We start from the raw sequence: 16,361 nt of genomic DNA on the forward strand, positions 1-16,361 counted from the left end.
ATTTTAACCATCTTACTTGCCTTATGTAATCACGATAGATAACTTGTGCTTTAAACCTTTATGTTGTCAAATTCTATAGACATATAGGGTCTCAATATAATTGGTGTCTATTTAGCTTCTATCTATTTTGTGGATGTCTGGTAGTATGGTATTCGTGCAACAAAAGTTGGCGTTTATCAGTTTCGTGTTATCTGATTAGTGTCATCACCATTACATGCTAAGGTTAAGAACAATAAAGCTATTGAATGAAGTATTTAATGAAGTTAGAATCCCATGTTTGTCATTTATATTAATTCAACCATTCTTATTTACTTAGTTATAATCAAAAACCCAATTTGTTATTCGTCTTAGCATTGAATAATAGCCATATCACTGGTGCATAAGTGCATAAATTAATTAGTTAACCAAAGTCAGTCTTTGTAGGAATGAACTAGAAATAATTATATATTACTTGCAAACGCGTATATTTGCATGTATTATTAGCGCGTGTTTAGCGACTAACAAGTTTTTGGCACCGCTACCGGGGACTGCAGTGTTAATTTTTTGTTTATGTGTTTTTCATCAGTGATCGTTAAAGTTCACTGACTCGGACATTGTTACTTATCTGTTTTCTTGTCTTATTTCAGGTACTCTAGCGAGCGTGTATGCATACGTGTTCGCAGTCTCGTAAGAGAACTCCGGATAAAGCTGAGGAAGAAGTTATAGTGGTTCGAAAGGAAGTTTTTGAGGATGAAGAGAATGTAGAAGAAGAAGAGAAAATCGAGGAACCAGCTTTAGTAGTGATGGGAGATCAAGAAGAAATTCCTAAGGCTTTGATGGACTATTCTCAGCCAAAGATCAATGATTTTCAGTCAAGCATCATCAGGCCAGCCATCTCGGCTAACGCTTTTGAGATCAAGTCAAGCACGAATCAGATGATAGAGAACTCAGTTTAGTTTGGGAGTTCTCCAGCTGAAGACCCCAACATGCACATCAGGGATTTCATCGAGATCTTTGACACTTTTAAGTTCAATCACGTGACTGAAGATGCTATTAAGCTGCGACTATTCCCATTCTCTCTGAGGGATAAAGTGAAGTGCTGGTTACATTCTCTACCACCAGGGTCTATCACCACATGGGAGGATCTTTCTCAAAAGTTTATCACTAAATTCTTCCCTATGGCGAAGAATGCTGCAATCAGGAATGCTCTTACTCAGTTTGCTCAGCAAACTGGAGAATCTCTGTGTGAGGCTTGGGATCGATAGAAGGAGATGCTAAGGAGATGCCCACACCATGTCATTCCTGATTAGATGATTATAAACTGTTTCTATAATGGATTGTGTGCTACTTCTAGACCCATGCTCGATGCAGCATCAGGAGGAGCCTTGTGGGCTAAAAGCTACAATGAAGCTTATGAATTGATTGAACTGATGGCTGCTAATGAATACTAGAATCCTTCCTAGAGACTGACTCAGGTAAAAGTAGCAGAAATTCTAGAGTTGGATGCAGCAACTGCTATAGCTACCCAACTTAAGGCTTTGACGATGAAGGTGGACACTTTGACTAATTATGGAGTTAATCAAATCACTATTGTCTGTGAGCTTTGTGCTGGTTCCCATGAGACTGACCAGTGCGTTATTTCTAGTGAATTAGCTCAGTTCGTGAGCAACTTTAAGCCATCGCAGCAACCTGTGCCATCCACTAATCATCCTAACAACCGTAACCATCCTAATGTCAGTCGGAGCAATGCTCAGAATGCGGTTCAATAGCCTTATCAGCAGTACCCATGTAATAACCCCAATTTTTGGAATTTTTTTGAAACCCTTATGAATAATGATTTTGCTGATTATGCTGAATAAGAAAAACTTTTCATGACACACTATGTAGGGGTTCTTTTATTGTTATTCTGAGATATTATTAGTACTCTATATGATATATAAGTGTATGTAAGATCATCAGAATCCAAATTCGAACACTTTGATTTTTCCCGTAAATCTACCAGATACAGAAAGAATTGAGTATAAGGTAACATTATAAAAAGGATTTAAATTCAAGGATTTTAAGAAAGGATCATAAATGGAATATAAAATATTGAGAAAGGTTTAGGAGAAGCCCAAGTAATAAGATCCCGGATATGATCCCTCGAACGATAAACGCGAACGAAAGTTAAGAGAACCAGTAAAACAAATAAGCGACCAAGAGACAAGCTTGTACAAGAAGCCAAGGATTGTGACATCATCAAACCTCAAGACAAAGACATGTGGCAAATGGATTACAAAAGAAATGTGACATAAGCATGATAAGTGAGATTGTTTTGTTGGTTGATTTGTAGCCAAGCATTATTTACCATGGTAAATTCTAAACTAACCAAGCTAACAAAACACCACACAAATACACCAAGCAAGCAAAAAAGTTCATTTTCTCTCTTTTCTTCATGAAGCTCTCGGCTTCTTTCTTAGCAAAAGGGAAGTCCAAGCTCCTCCACTTGCTAATTTACAAGGTAATTATCCTAGCTTCTCCTAGTTAAGTTACATACTTCCTAGGAATCTTAGCTTCAAAATCCTTTCCTAGCATTTCCTATAAATCATTCAAGAAGATGGTGAATAGTACTTTCTTGAAATTAATTTTTGTGTTCTTGATTTCTTTGAAAGATCAAGCTTGTAGGAGGTTAGATTAAGGCTTCCATGGGCATTCCAAGGATCTTTCATGGATTAGAAGCTTCAAGGAAGGTATAACTCTTCATGATCTTAGTCTTAAGTTTTGTTGTTTAGATTTCCTAATGTTTAGATGATGGGTTAGTGTAATGGGTGTGTAATCATGTTTAGAGCTTGTTATGAGTAGTTTAGTTGATGAGAGGCATGATTATTGTGTGCTTAGAGATTGGTTGGTTTTGTGATGTTTTTGGAGTTGGAAATCTTGGTTATTAGTTAATGAACTTAAGTAAACACTTAGTTCATGATTGAGAAATAAGTATGAAATGATAATATTGAGTTGTTGGGGCTGTTGTAGTATGGTATGGATGGAGTTTTGATTGGGTTGTGATTGTGGATCGATTGTGGGTTGAATTGGAGTGTTTTAAATTTGGGTAATCGCGTAAACATAGCCGTCATAATGTCCGATTTACTTTAGGCTGTTTTTGTTCTTAAAATTAGGACCCTGAACTCACTGCTAGGTTTTTACCATTGCCATGATTAGATATTTCATGTTACGAGCATCGTTTTGATATGTAGTTCGTTTGATTCCGATGTACGGTTTAGGAGAAACGACTGTTTTAAGTAACTGCATTTCGCGACCGAACCATTACCCCTCGCCTTACTTTGAAACCTTGGTTAAGGAACTTAAATGACTAATTGTGGTAAGAAAAAATTATGTAAAGTGGATTAGGCAGTTGGTAAGGTACTCGCGAAAGAATCGCCTTAAAATCCTTAATGATTAATTTATTAAAAATGGTGGCGCCGAGGGTACTCGAGCGACTTAAGTGAATCGTTAAGCGCGAAAGCGAACGTTAGGGCTCTAAATGATTAAAGTCTAGTTTCTTAAGCGATCGTGGTTTAATTTCGGCTTATGTTGTTGTTCATAGGTTACCGGACCCACTCTAAGCTTGAGTCTAATCCGGGAACACTCAGGCAAGTTTTCTACCCGTTATACTGTTGTTGTGATGTAAATATATGTATATGCATTATCTTGTGATAAGTGCATGATGGTTATTAGCAAATTTTGCGATATATCGGAGCATGCTGATATGGTATATATGCATGTCTGTTTCGTAATCTGGTTATCTATCTGTTGATTTCAATGCTTATAGTTGCATAATACCTATGCTAGAGATAAGCAGTAGTTGCGTATACCATTAGTATAGGGGACCCAAAGGTGAACATATATCTAAACCGGGAGTCGATGTTCTCGAGTATATTATATATATATATATATATATATATATATGGATATAGTTTTTAAAACTATTGATCGAATAAGGTTTATTCGATAACTTTATTTTATTTAATGAATATTATTTGAATATTCATTCGAGGACTTATGACTCTGTTTATTCTCTTTAATGATTATTAATTGGATATTCATTTGAGGATGTATGACTCCGTTTATTTTATTTAATGAATATTATTTATAATATTCATTCAAGGTATTATGACTCCGCCTATTATTTAATAATATTCTTTATTTTATTAAAGAATAATGTTTCGATAATCAAACTTATTTTCGATTATTCAAATAAAGATAGTACTTTCGTATAAGTATATCTTTGGTTATTTAATATTCATTTCAAGTATGAGTTTTAAAACTTCTACTTCGACTATTTTTATAAGGATTATCTTTATGAGAATATTATTTAAATAATAATATTAAGATATTTCTAATATATCGGGACTGATTTATTTTAATAAATCAGCAGTACTCCAAACATTCTTAAAAATGTTTTCGAGTCTTCAAAATGATTTCTAAAAGTTAGGGCGGATCCCAAAACTCATTCTTTTATATTTAAGATCCTCCTTTCGAAGAGGATTTAAATACTCGCTCAAAACCTGGGGGATCCGGCTCTGTGGTGTATTTTACATTCGCAACGTGGTTGTTGTTTTGAGAAACCAATTTGATTACTTGCCCAACGTTCGGGAAGTAAGTCCATCTAATTGAGTCGGCATAAGCGACAGGCCGGGGTACGGTCTACCAAAGGGTAAGTGGCTGGGTGGCAGTCCATCAACGCGTAAGAGGCCAGGTGGCGGTCCAGCACAAGGTCCTTATGTGGCCAGTGTGATGACCGGTGGGGGATTCATCCATCTACTAGTAGAAAAGGTTACTTATTGGTATCTTTGCCTGATCAGCAAAATATCAGGTTTATGCCAAGGTTTTCTCCTTTCCAAAATTCATTGGATATTGCAACTCTGTTTATAATTTTCATAACAGAGGTTTTCAAGGAGTGTATGAAATGTATATATATATAGGTGTATATATATATCGGGACTTAATGAAGTATCTCGTAACTTCATTATTTATAATGATATTTAAAAGATTGAATCTATTCAAGTCTTATCTTGTAGTCTCTTCTGGGTGATGAACTTTTGAAACTGATTATAACTTGAACGGTGGTAGTTCAAGTAGTATTCGGATATAAGTATATTGGAGTATCTTGTAACTTTATCTTTTAAACTTATATCTAGTAAATGATTATCTTGTGCATGTCAAATATTTTCGGAAAAACGTTGAGACAAGGTTAGATATATGAGATCACCTTGCAACGATATTTTATACAGTTATAAATGGGAACTCTGTGTATATTATACATGTCAGAGGATTTAAAAGATTGTGAAAAGTATATATGTACATATATACTGAATATTTTGCGACTTGGTCGCGGTAAGATATCAAACTTGGTTCATTTCTTTTGGACCAAGACTTTCATGAGTACTATGAGAATGCTCATATATTGTAAATCACTATACATATTATTTTGGTGGGCTTGTTGGTCACCCTTGCTTTCTTCTTTCATCACACAACAACATATATAAAAGATGAACAGGATCAAGCTCCCAATTCGCGAGCGGATAGGAAACGTTCCGCAGTTTCCTATAGGCGTTGATGTCGCTGTAGCTGAGGTAGGATTTACCAATAGGCTAGGCTTTCAACTTTTGATGTACCAGACTTATGTATCTTTATCAATTGTAATAATGGTAAAGAAATGTAAATCTATTCAGAAACCCTTTTAAGGTGTAATGGCACATAATTTTGGAATAAAATGACTCGTGTTATTTCTGGATATTCATCTCTGAGACTATAACTGGTGGTGTGTGTGTTTATTGTGGGGTCACAGTACAGAGTAGTTGATTGTTTATTAAGATTGGGTGTTATTAAGGGAAATGGAACTCGTGACAACCCGAATCCCCGACCCCAGATTTGGGGGTGTTACAGAAATGGTATCAGAGTTAAGCGTTATAAACCTCAGAGATGATGTGACGTTAAGATAATAAGTTCACAAAGATAATAAGAACTCTTGCCAAGTTCATAGTCGGGCTACCTAACGTAGTACTGAAAGTTAAAACCCTTATGGGAACCCTTATAAATATCGTGATGGAAGCGTAGTTCGTTATCATATATGGTAACGGGACTCCGAACCCTGAGGTTGAGGAGCAACAACACGATGATGTTTTATTAGTTATTGGAGATCAGATTGTGGATCCAATGGAACACCCAATGAGGGACCGGATGATGTTCATATTGAGGATGTAGCGGTTGAGGATGTTGTCCTAGAAGGGATTGTTGCTGAGAAGAATCCCGTGGAGGGTCCTGACAAGAATGAATAAAGGACCACTAAGGAATTGATGACCATGGTTAGGGGAATTACCAGAGGTAGGATTGGCTGGTCACTACCGGAGGTTCGTTCAAGTTTGTAAAGATAGTAGCCCCTTTAACGCGGCTTACTCGTAAGACTGAGAAGTTTGAATGGACAGAGAAATGCTGAGAACAGCTTTCAAGAACTGAAGCAAAGATTGGTGATGGCCCCTATGTTGGCATTGCCGGATGGAAAAAGGAGATTTTGTTATTTGTATTGACGCTTCGCATAAGGAATTAGGGTGCTTCTTATACAGCACAGCAAGGTAATCGCATACGCGTCAAGAAAATTAAGGGAATATAAAATTCGATATCCCCACCTATGAGCTTGGGCTCATGGCAATAGTTTTGCCCTAAAGATTGGAGGCACTACTTGTATGGAGAGAAGTTCGAGAATTACCTAAGCCATAAGTGCTTCTAGTACATTTTCACGTAGAAAGAGCTCAACATACGCCAGAGGAGGCGGTTAGAGCTAATCAAGAATTATGATTGGGAGATTCTTTATCATTCGGGGAAAGCCAATGTGGTGGCTGATGCCCTTAGTAAAAAGGAGAGACTCAAGATTATAATGCCTTTGGGAGAGTTATAAGAGATTTTGAGAAAATGGAAATAGAAGTGAAGGTAACCGGAGCCGGTACCGAAAAGCTGTTTGAGATTGCAATATAGCCCGAATTATTGGAAAAGAACATATTATGCCAGAAAAAGTGATGAATGAAGGCAGAAAGCCAACAAATAGATAAGAGATTAATACCGAGAAAGATGATAAGGGAATAATGAGGCATTCCTACAGAATTTGGGTTCCAAATGTTCAAGAACTTAAAGATGAGATCTTAGATGAAAGCTAGTTTGAGGAATAAGATTTAAAGCAAACCCTGAACGTGATAGTCAGGGAGGTCGACATCAAGATAGAAGGAACCCATAACATAATGAAGTGGAAAACAAGGATTTTTAACGTATAAGATAACCCCGATTATGGGAGAAGGTTGGAACATTTCATACTGAGAAAACAGAAGTTGAACAAGATAGGGAAAATCAGGATGGTACTCCTATTGGGCAATTCATGGACCTGCCTAAACATAACTTATACTATTATCCCCAACCACCACCCTGAGGAAACAATTCGGTGAGAAATTCTTTCAGGTTCTTTAAGTCGCTAAGCTCTCAGAGTTCCAAGGAACAAGATGACCCAGTCGAGGCAAGAGCCTGGCTAAAGGAAATACAGGAATCATTTGAGATTCTAAATGATTGATGAATCACAAAAGAGTGTTTTTGTCACTTACCCTCCTAAGAGAGAGACCACCCACTGGTGAAAGACCAAGAAAAGCACGGAGCAAGAGGTTACAATAAACTGATTAAAGTTCAGTCAATTGTTTTCAGGAAAGTACTTCCCAAGGTTATTGAGATAGTGTAAAAGCTTTAGAGCCAGAACAAAGGCGGACGAGTATGATGAATTATGAATCTAAGCTGTAAAAGTTGTCAAGATTCGTTCTGAAGACACGAATCCAGAATGACGGGATATCTGAAATCAATGCTTATGTTGTGTTGGTTCATGAAATAATGATAAGAGAAAGGAAAATAAAAAGGAATTGAAGTGGAAAGGAATATAAAGGCAATCGAGTTTGAGGAATGATAAGGGAGTTGGGTATGAGGAAACCCTAAAGACTCGTAGCAATAGAAAAAGAGAAGTATGTAATCGTCAGGATGAGGGTGATTCACCATGAGTTAAAAATTGATGGTTGAAGGCATAAGAGATACATATATTTTATCCCCTGTAAGTTGGGAGGATTCCAGGAAACCTTGAGATAATTCGAAGGATAAATAATGAGACGCGGATAGACTGAGGAGACAAGGAAGTAAGAAATTAGGAAAATTGGATGAAGGAAGTGACCTTCAAGAATGTGAAGTGTAAGACCGGTGGCTCGATACCCAGAATGGGAGACGCTAGGTATGAAAGATATCCCAACATTGAGGTGACTGTTGAGATAAACAACAAAAGTAAATAAGGAATTATTAAGAAGAGGTTCACATTGAACACGACCAATATCTTCCAGAACATCCTTGTTATCGTTACAAAATTAGGCAAGAAAAGCGGATAACCGTTGTTATCTTTTGGAGGCCATATGGATTGACCTCAGTTTGAATAAGGATGCTATTGTGAAATTAAGTATAGACTATCGAAGTGAGAATGATTGAATAAGGTAATCTATCAAGTATATTTGACTTGATTTATCCATGGAAGAGTGTAAGTATCTTTTAAAGGTGGAATTAAGGATAAAACCCCGATAACTTGAAATAAATCCTAGGGGAATGCATAAAGGTTGGCATTTCACCCTTAATAGGGATAGTATGAGTTTTGACAGTATAAATTTGAAAGGATTAAGGTAATAACAACCTTTAAGTATCAGTGGGGAAATTTTTCAGAAATATATAGACAATGGTTCTAGTATTAGTAAAGGGTATTTCGATATGCCCTGTATCTAGGGAATACAGGAGGAACGATTCAAGGATAACCTTAGAGGTTTTACAAGGAGAAAGGTAATATTCAAAATTCTCAAGAATAGAAATATTGATAAAGGAAATATGACGTAATTATAATAATGCCAAGTGGGGCACGTGTTAAACCACGAGAAAGTATGGATCAAACTAGTAAAGGTCGAAATTGTTCAGGGCAATTAGGGCCTAAGATAAAAGATGTTCTAAGTATGATTGAGAGTCAATCGTGACAGTGATTAACCTCTAAAGACTGAGGCAATAGCTTATGGAAAAATGGTGATATTTTTTTTTACTCATCAGATTTTAAGGATAACATCTTCACATAAGCAGTGATTGAAATAAGGTAGAAAATTTATTCGGAGGTGGTTAAAATGACATTGACTATAAGGAAATTTTACTATCAGGAAAGGCCAAAGAGGTGGCCGACACTTTAAAGGTAAGTGGATAATTATAGGCGCTTGGGCCAAAGGAATACAGTGATGATGGTTAAAGCTGTGAAGGTTGTATTATGGTTTAGAAGATTGACATTCCTTCTGATGACTGTGCAATACCCAACCGTAATAGTAGTTGGTAAAGGTTTAACTCGTGTAATCGCCATGAGCGGGCTATCTATCTCAGAAGGTACTATCTGAAGATAATCCAGGACCATGTTTCAAAAAGGACCAAACAAACCTTTGAGTTAAGTCTTCTATTGAAGGCATATGATTAAGAATGGTATTAACCTGCTATCGTTGCTTTGATTGAAACTCTTTTGCAATTTTATCTGCTTCATGTCATGTATGTATGTCAGGATCAAGAGTGTTCTTCATGAATCATGAATGGTGATTATGTTACCTCCTTAGAAGGATTTGATACGACATGTATGGACTCCGTATGGTTAGATATTAAGATTTCGTGGAACGTGAATGACGACAGTAGGTCAGTAGTGGACCATAGTAATGCAGCAATGATTCTGCGAGTAATGAGTTGATTACAACCATGAGAGTTGTATTGGAATGGAGGTTGAGATTAAGTACCACTAATCGGGTCGTGTTGACATATAAGTTATCTTTGATAGAAAAACTGGGTCGATTATTTACCTATTGAGTATCCATTCCTTCTTATCAATAGGGAGTCGTGTTACTATACGAGGAAGGTTGCAGTGCAAGCATAGAATTCTAGTAAAGATAATGTCTAGAATGAGATTCCAGATTCGATTTTCGATGTCGAGGGAGTTTCAAAGGTGATTGAGTATAAGCTCGAGGAAGAGCATGGGTCCATAGAATGATGGACGGAATAGCAAAAATATTTAAGCATGTGAAATGCGATGCGATAATACATGATGTTGATATATATACACATATGTTTTGTTCTCCTATGACAAACCTCTATAGTTCAGAGGTAGGTTCCAAGCCAGATATTTTATGGCAGTATATGTTTTTTTTCATATATACAATTCTCTTCAATTCGTTCTTTTCTCTTCTTTTCATTTCATATAAACTGAGAAGAACAACCCTTCCAGAAGGGGAGGTATTGCCGAATGACTATCTATCTGTGTGATAGAAGCCTAGTAGGATACCACATGTTGTTTAATTGCTTGTCAAGTACTAAAGGCTGGCCACCTTCTGTACTAACTTTGCAATAGAACAAGTGTTCATAATCATAGTGATCTCTCAATAAATTCCTTTACTTCTATATGATGGATCAAGCTTTCGAAGATGGAAGCAGCTAAAGGAAGTAGTATCAGTACGGTGGTATTCCGTTTCTAACGCGTTTGTGATACTAAGGTTGACGTGGTTATTAAAAGGTTATAGAACGCTAACGAGCAAAAGTATAACCAGTATAATATTAGGAACGGAAGGTAGTAGCGATTACGAACTAGAAAAGAATGGGTATTGAGAAGCAAAAGCTCTAATGCTAAAAGCTATTATGAGAGTCTGTGTAATAGACTTGAAGGAATTTGGAATGATCACTTAACGCGGATTGAGTTTTCTTACGATAATAGATCATATGTCAATATTGAGATATCGCCTTATGAGATCCTTGAGGGAAGACAATGTCGATCTCCCTTATGTTAGGATGAAGTTAGTAGAGCGCAAGATGCTCGGACCCACAGTAGTCCAAAGGACCAGGGATATAATAGATCTAATCAGAGGACGGCTGGTAGTAACCCAAGATGGACATAAGAGGTATGCTGATTTGACTCGAAAGGACAAAGATTATGAAATAGGGGACCTAGTAATGTTATAGGTATCCCTTGGAAAGGATTGATGAGGGTTGGAAAGAAAGGAAAGTTTAAGTCCACGAATTGTTGGACCCTTGGATGTACCAAAACATATTGGGAAGTTAGCATACGAGCTAGCCCTACCCCCGAACATGTAGCAAGTTTATAATGTGTTCCACGTATCAATGTTAAGGAAGTGTAATTCGGATGCCAGACAAATAGGGGTGTATGAGCGCATAGACATGCAACCAGACGTAACCTATATGGAACAACCAGGAAGGGTTATAGATTGAAAAGGAACAAGTGCTTAGGAAAAAGGTTAGCGTGCTAGTCAGGGTGTTGTGGCAGAACCCCAATGCGGGAAAATTGACTTGAGAGTTAGAAGGCGCAATGCTAGAAAAGTACCCCCATTTGTTTTTCTATCTGATTCCGGGACGGAATCCTTTTAAGGAGGGGAGACTGTAATAACCCCAATTTTTGGAATTTTTTTGAAACCCTTATGAATATTGATTTTGCTGAATAAGAAAAACTTTTTCATGCCACACTATGTAGGGGTTCTTTTATTGTTATTCTGATACCTTATTAGTACTCTATATGATATATAAGTGTATGTAAAGATCATCAGAATCCAAATTCGAACACTTTGATTTTTTCCGGAAATCTACCAGATACAGAAAGAATTGAGTATAAGGTAACATTATAAAAAGGATTTAAATTCAAGGATTTTAAGAGAGGATCATAAATGGAATATAAAATATTGAGAAAGGTTTAGGGGAAGCCCAAGTAATAAGATCCCGGATATGATCCCTCGAACGATAAACGCGAACGAAAGTTAAGCGAACCGTAAAACAAATAAGCGACCAAGAGACAAGCTTGTACAAGAAGCCAAGGATTGTGACATCATCAAACCACAAGACAAAGACATGTGGCAAATGGATTACATAAGAAATGTGACATAAGCATGATAAGTGAGATTGTTTTGTTGGTTGATTTGTAGCCAAACATTATTTACCATGGTAAATTCTAAACTAACCAAGCTAACAAAACACCACACAAATACACCAAGCAAGCAAAAAAGTTCATTTTCTCTCTTTTCTTCATGAAGCCCTCAGCTTCTTTCTTAGCAAAAGGGAAGTCCAAGCTCCTCCACTTGCTAATTTACAAGGTAATTATCCTAGCTTCTCCTAGTTAAGTTACATACTTCCTAGGAATCTTAGCTTCAAAATCCTTTCCTAGCATTTCCTATAAATCATTCAAGAAGATGGTAAATATTACTTTCTTGAAATTAATTTTTGTGTTCTTGATTTCTTTGAAAGATCAAGCTTTTAGGAGGTTAGATTAAGGCTTCCATGGGCATTCCAAGGATCTTTCATGGATTAGAAGCTTCAAGGAATGTATAACTCTTCATGATCTTAGTCTTAAGTTTTGTTGTTTAGATTTCCTAATGTTTAGATGATGGGTTAGTGTAATGGGTGTGTAATCATGTTTAGAGCTTGTTATGAGTAGTTTAGTTGATGAGAGGCATGATTATTGTGTGCTTAGAGATTGGTTGGTTTTGTGATGTTTTTGGAGTTGGAAATCTTGGTTATTAGTTAATGAACTTAAGTAAACTCTTAGTTCATGATTGATAAATAAGTATAAATTGGTAATATTGAGTTGTTGGGGCTGTTGTAGTATGTTATGGATGGAGTTTTGATTGGGTTGTGATTGTGGATCGATTGTGGGTTGAATTGGAGTGTTTTAAATTTGGGTAATCGCGTAAACATAGTCGTCGTAATGTCCGATTTACTTTAGGCTGTTTTTGTTCTTAACATTAGGACCCGTGAACTCACTGCTAGGTTTTGACCATTTCCATGATTAGATAGTTCATGTTACGAGCTTCGTTTTGATATGTAGTTTGTTTGATTCCGATGTACGGTTTAGGAGAAACGACCGTTTTAAGTAACGGCGTTTCGCGACCGAACCATTATCCCTCGCCTTACTTTGAAACCTTGGTTAAGGACCTTAAATGACTAATTGTGGTAAGAAACAATTATGTAAAGTGGATTAGGCAGTTGGTAAGGTACTCGTGAAAGAATCGCCTTAAAACCCTTAATGGTTAATTTATTAAAAATGGTGGAGCCGAGGGTACTCGAGCGACTTAAGTGAATCGTTAAGCGCGAAAGCGAACGTTAGGGCTCTAAATGGTTAAAGTCTAGTTTCTTAAGCGACCGTGGTTTAATTTTGGCTTATGTTGTTGTTCATAGGTTACCGGACCCACTCTAATCTTGAGTCTAATCCAGGAACACTCAGGCAAGTTTTCTACCCGTTATACTGTTGTTGTGATGTAAATATATGTATATGCATTATCTTGTGATAAGTGCATGATGGTTATTAGCAAATTTTAAAATATATTGGAGCATGCTAATATGGTATATATGCATGTCTGTTTCGTAATCTGGTTCTCTATCTGTTGATTTCAATGCTTATAGTTGCATAATACCTATGCTAGAGATAAGCAGTAGTTGCGTATACCCTTAGTATAGGGGACCCAAAGGTGAACATATTTCTAAACCGGGAGTCGATGTTCCCGAGTATATTATATATATATATATATTTATATATATATGGATATAGTTTTCAAAACTATTGATTGAATAAGGTTTATTCGATAACTTTATTTTATTTAATGAATATTATTTGAATATTCATTCGAGGACTTATGACTCTGTTTATTCTATTTAATGATTATTAATTGGATATTCATTTGAGGATGTATGACTCCGTTTATTTTATTTAATGAATATTATTTATAATATTCATTCGAGGTATTATGACTCTGCTTATTATTTAATAATATTCTTTATTTTATTAAAGAATAATGTTTCGATAATCAAACTTATTTTCGATTATTCAAATAAAGATAGTACTTTCGTATAAGTATATCTTTGGTTATTTAATATTCATTTCAAGTATGAGTTTTAAAACTTCTACTTCGATTATTTTTATAAGGATTATCTTTATGAGAATATTATTTAAATAATAATATTCAGATATTTCTAACATATCGGGACTGATTTATTTTAATAAATCAGCAGTACTCCAAACATTCTTAAAAATGTTTTCGAGTCTTTAAAATGATTTCTAAAAGTTAGGGTGGATCCCAAAACTCATTCTTTTATATTTAAGATCCTCCTTTCGAAGGGGATTTAAATACTCGCTCAAAACCTGGGGGATCCGGCCCTGTGGTGTATTTCACATTCGCAACGTGGTTGCTGTTTTGAGAAACTAATTTGATTACTTGCCCAACATTCGGGAAGTAAGTCTATCTAATTGAGTCGGCATAAGCGACAGGCTGGGGTACGGTCTACCAAAGTGTAAGTGGCTGGGTGGCAGTCCATCAACGCGTAAGAGGCCGGGTGGCGGTCCAGCACAAGGTCCTTATATGGCCAGGGTGATGATCGGTGGGGGATTCATCCATCTACTAGTAGAAAAGGTTACTTATTGGTATCTTTGCCTGATCAGCAAGATATCAGGTTTATGCCAAGGTTTTCTCCTTTCCAAAATTCATTGGATATTGCAACTCTGTTTATAATTTTCATAACAGAGGTTTTCAAGGAGTGTATGAAATGTATATATATATAGGTGTATATATATATCGGGACTTAATGAAGTATCTCGTAACTTCATTATTTATAATGATATTTCAAAGATTGAATCTATTCAAGTCTTATCTTGTAGTCTCATCTGGGTGATGAACTTTTGAAACTGATTGTAGCTTGAACGGTGGTAGTTCAAGTAGTATTCGGATATAAGTATATTGGAGTATCTTGTAACTTCATCTTTTAAACTTATATCTAGTAAATGATTATCTTGTGCATGTCAAAGATTTTCGGAAAAATGTTGAGACAAAGTTAGATATATGAGATCACCTTGCAACGATATTTTATACAGTTATAAACGGGAACTCTGTGTATATTATACATGTCAGAGGATTTCAAAGATTGTGAGAAGTATATATGTACATATATACTGAATATTTTGCGACTTGGTCACGGTAAGATATCAAACTTGGTTCATTTCTTCTGGACCAAGACTTTCATGAGTACTATGAGAATGCTCATATATTGTAAATCACTATACATACTATTTTGGTGGGCTTGTTGCTCACCCTTGCTTTCTTCTTTCATCACACAACAATAGATAGAAAAGATGAACAGGACCAAGCTCCCAATTCACAGTTTCCTATAGGCGTTGATGTCGCTGTAGCTGAGGTAGGAACTACCAATAGGCTAGACTTTGAACTTTTGATGTACCAGACTTATGTATCTTTATCAATTGTAATAATGGCAAAGAAATGTAAATCTATTCAGAAACCCTTTTAAGGTGTAAAGGCACATAATTTTGGAATAAAATGACTCGTGTTATTTTTGGATATTCATCTCTGAGACTATAACTTGTGGTGTGTGTGTTTATTGTGGGGTCACAGTACAGAGTAGTTGATTGTTTATTAAGATTGGGTGTTATTAAGGGAAATAGAACTCGTGACAACCCGAATCCCCGACCCCGGATTTGGGGGTGTTACAACCCAGCTAAGTAGTACAACCCCTCTGGTTTTCAGCAATCGCAATATGCACCAAGGAAGCAACTTCAGCTGCAACAAGCTAATAAAAAATCTGAATTAGAGGAGTTGAAGCTTATGTGCAAGAGTCAAGCTATTTCTATCAAGACCTTGGAAAATCAAATTGGACAAATTGCTAATGCCTTGCTAAATCATCAACCTGGTATATTACCTAGTGACACTGAAGTGCCAGGGAAGAGGGAAGCTAAGGAGTAGGTAAAGGCAATCACTTTGAGGTCTGGAAAGGTTGTGAATCCCGAACAAACTCAAGTTTCGAATGACGAAGCTGGGGCTAAAGAAGAAGTAGAGCAGCAGGTTGCAGAAGTGGAACCAAGGAAGACTACTGTTGAGCACACTCCACCGCCTTTTGCTAAGAGGCTGCAGAAGAAGAAACTGGATAAACAGTTTGTGAAGTTTCTGGTGGTATTCAAGAAACTTCATACCAATATACCTTTCGCTGAGGCTCTTGAGCAGATTCCTAGTTACGTAAAGTTTATGAAAGGTATTCTCTCTCAGAAAGTAAAGCTAGATGATTTAGAAACTGTCGCTCTCACGGAGGAATGCAGTGTTGTACTGCAACATAAGTTGCCTCCGAAGCTTAAAGATCCAGGAAGCTTCACTATTCCATGCACTATTGGAAAAGTGTCTTTTGACAGATGCTTATATGATTTGGGAGCTAGCATCAATCTGATGCCTTTGTCAATCTTCAAGAAGTTGAATCTGCCTGATCCAAAACCAACTTAT

The 16,361-nt window shown here is 36.5% G+C and overlaps 1 non-coding gene across 1 annotated transcript; it reads right to left on the reverse strand.

Moving 5' to 3' along the window:
- Window positions 1-1,172: 1,172 nt before the first annotated feature.
- On the reverse strand, window positions 1,173-1,279 carry LOC141669947 (small nucleolar RNA R71). Its single transcript, XR_012554199.1, has one exon. It is a non-coding gene; the product is annotated as a small nucleolar RNA R71 (small nucleolar RNA).
- Window positions 1,280-16,361: the final 15,082 nt, after the last annotated feature.

Source organism: Apium graveolens, chromosome 6 (assembly GCF_009905375.1).
Source record: "Apium graveolens cultivar Ventura chromosome 6, ASM990537v1, whole genome shotgun sequence".
NCBI classification, from domain to species: domain Eukaryota; kingdom Viridiplantae; phylum Streptophyta; class Magnoliopsida; order Apiales; family Apiaceae; genus Apium; species Apium graveolens.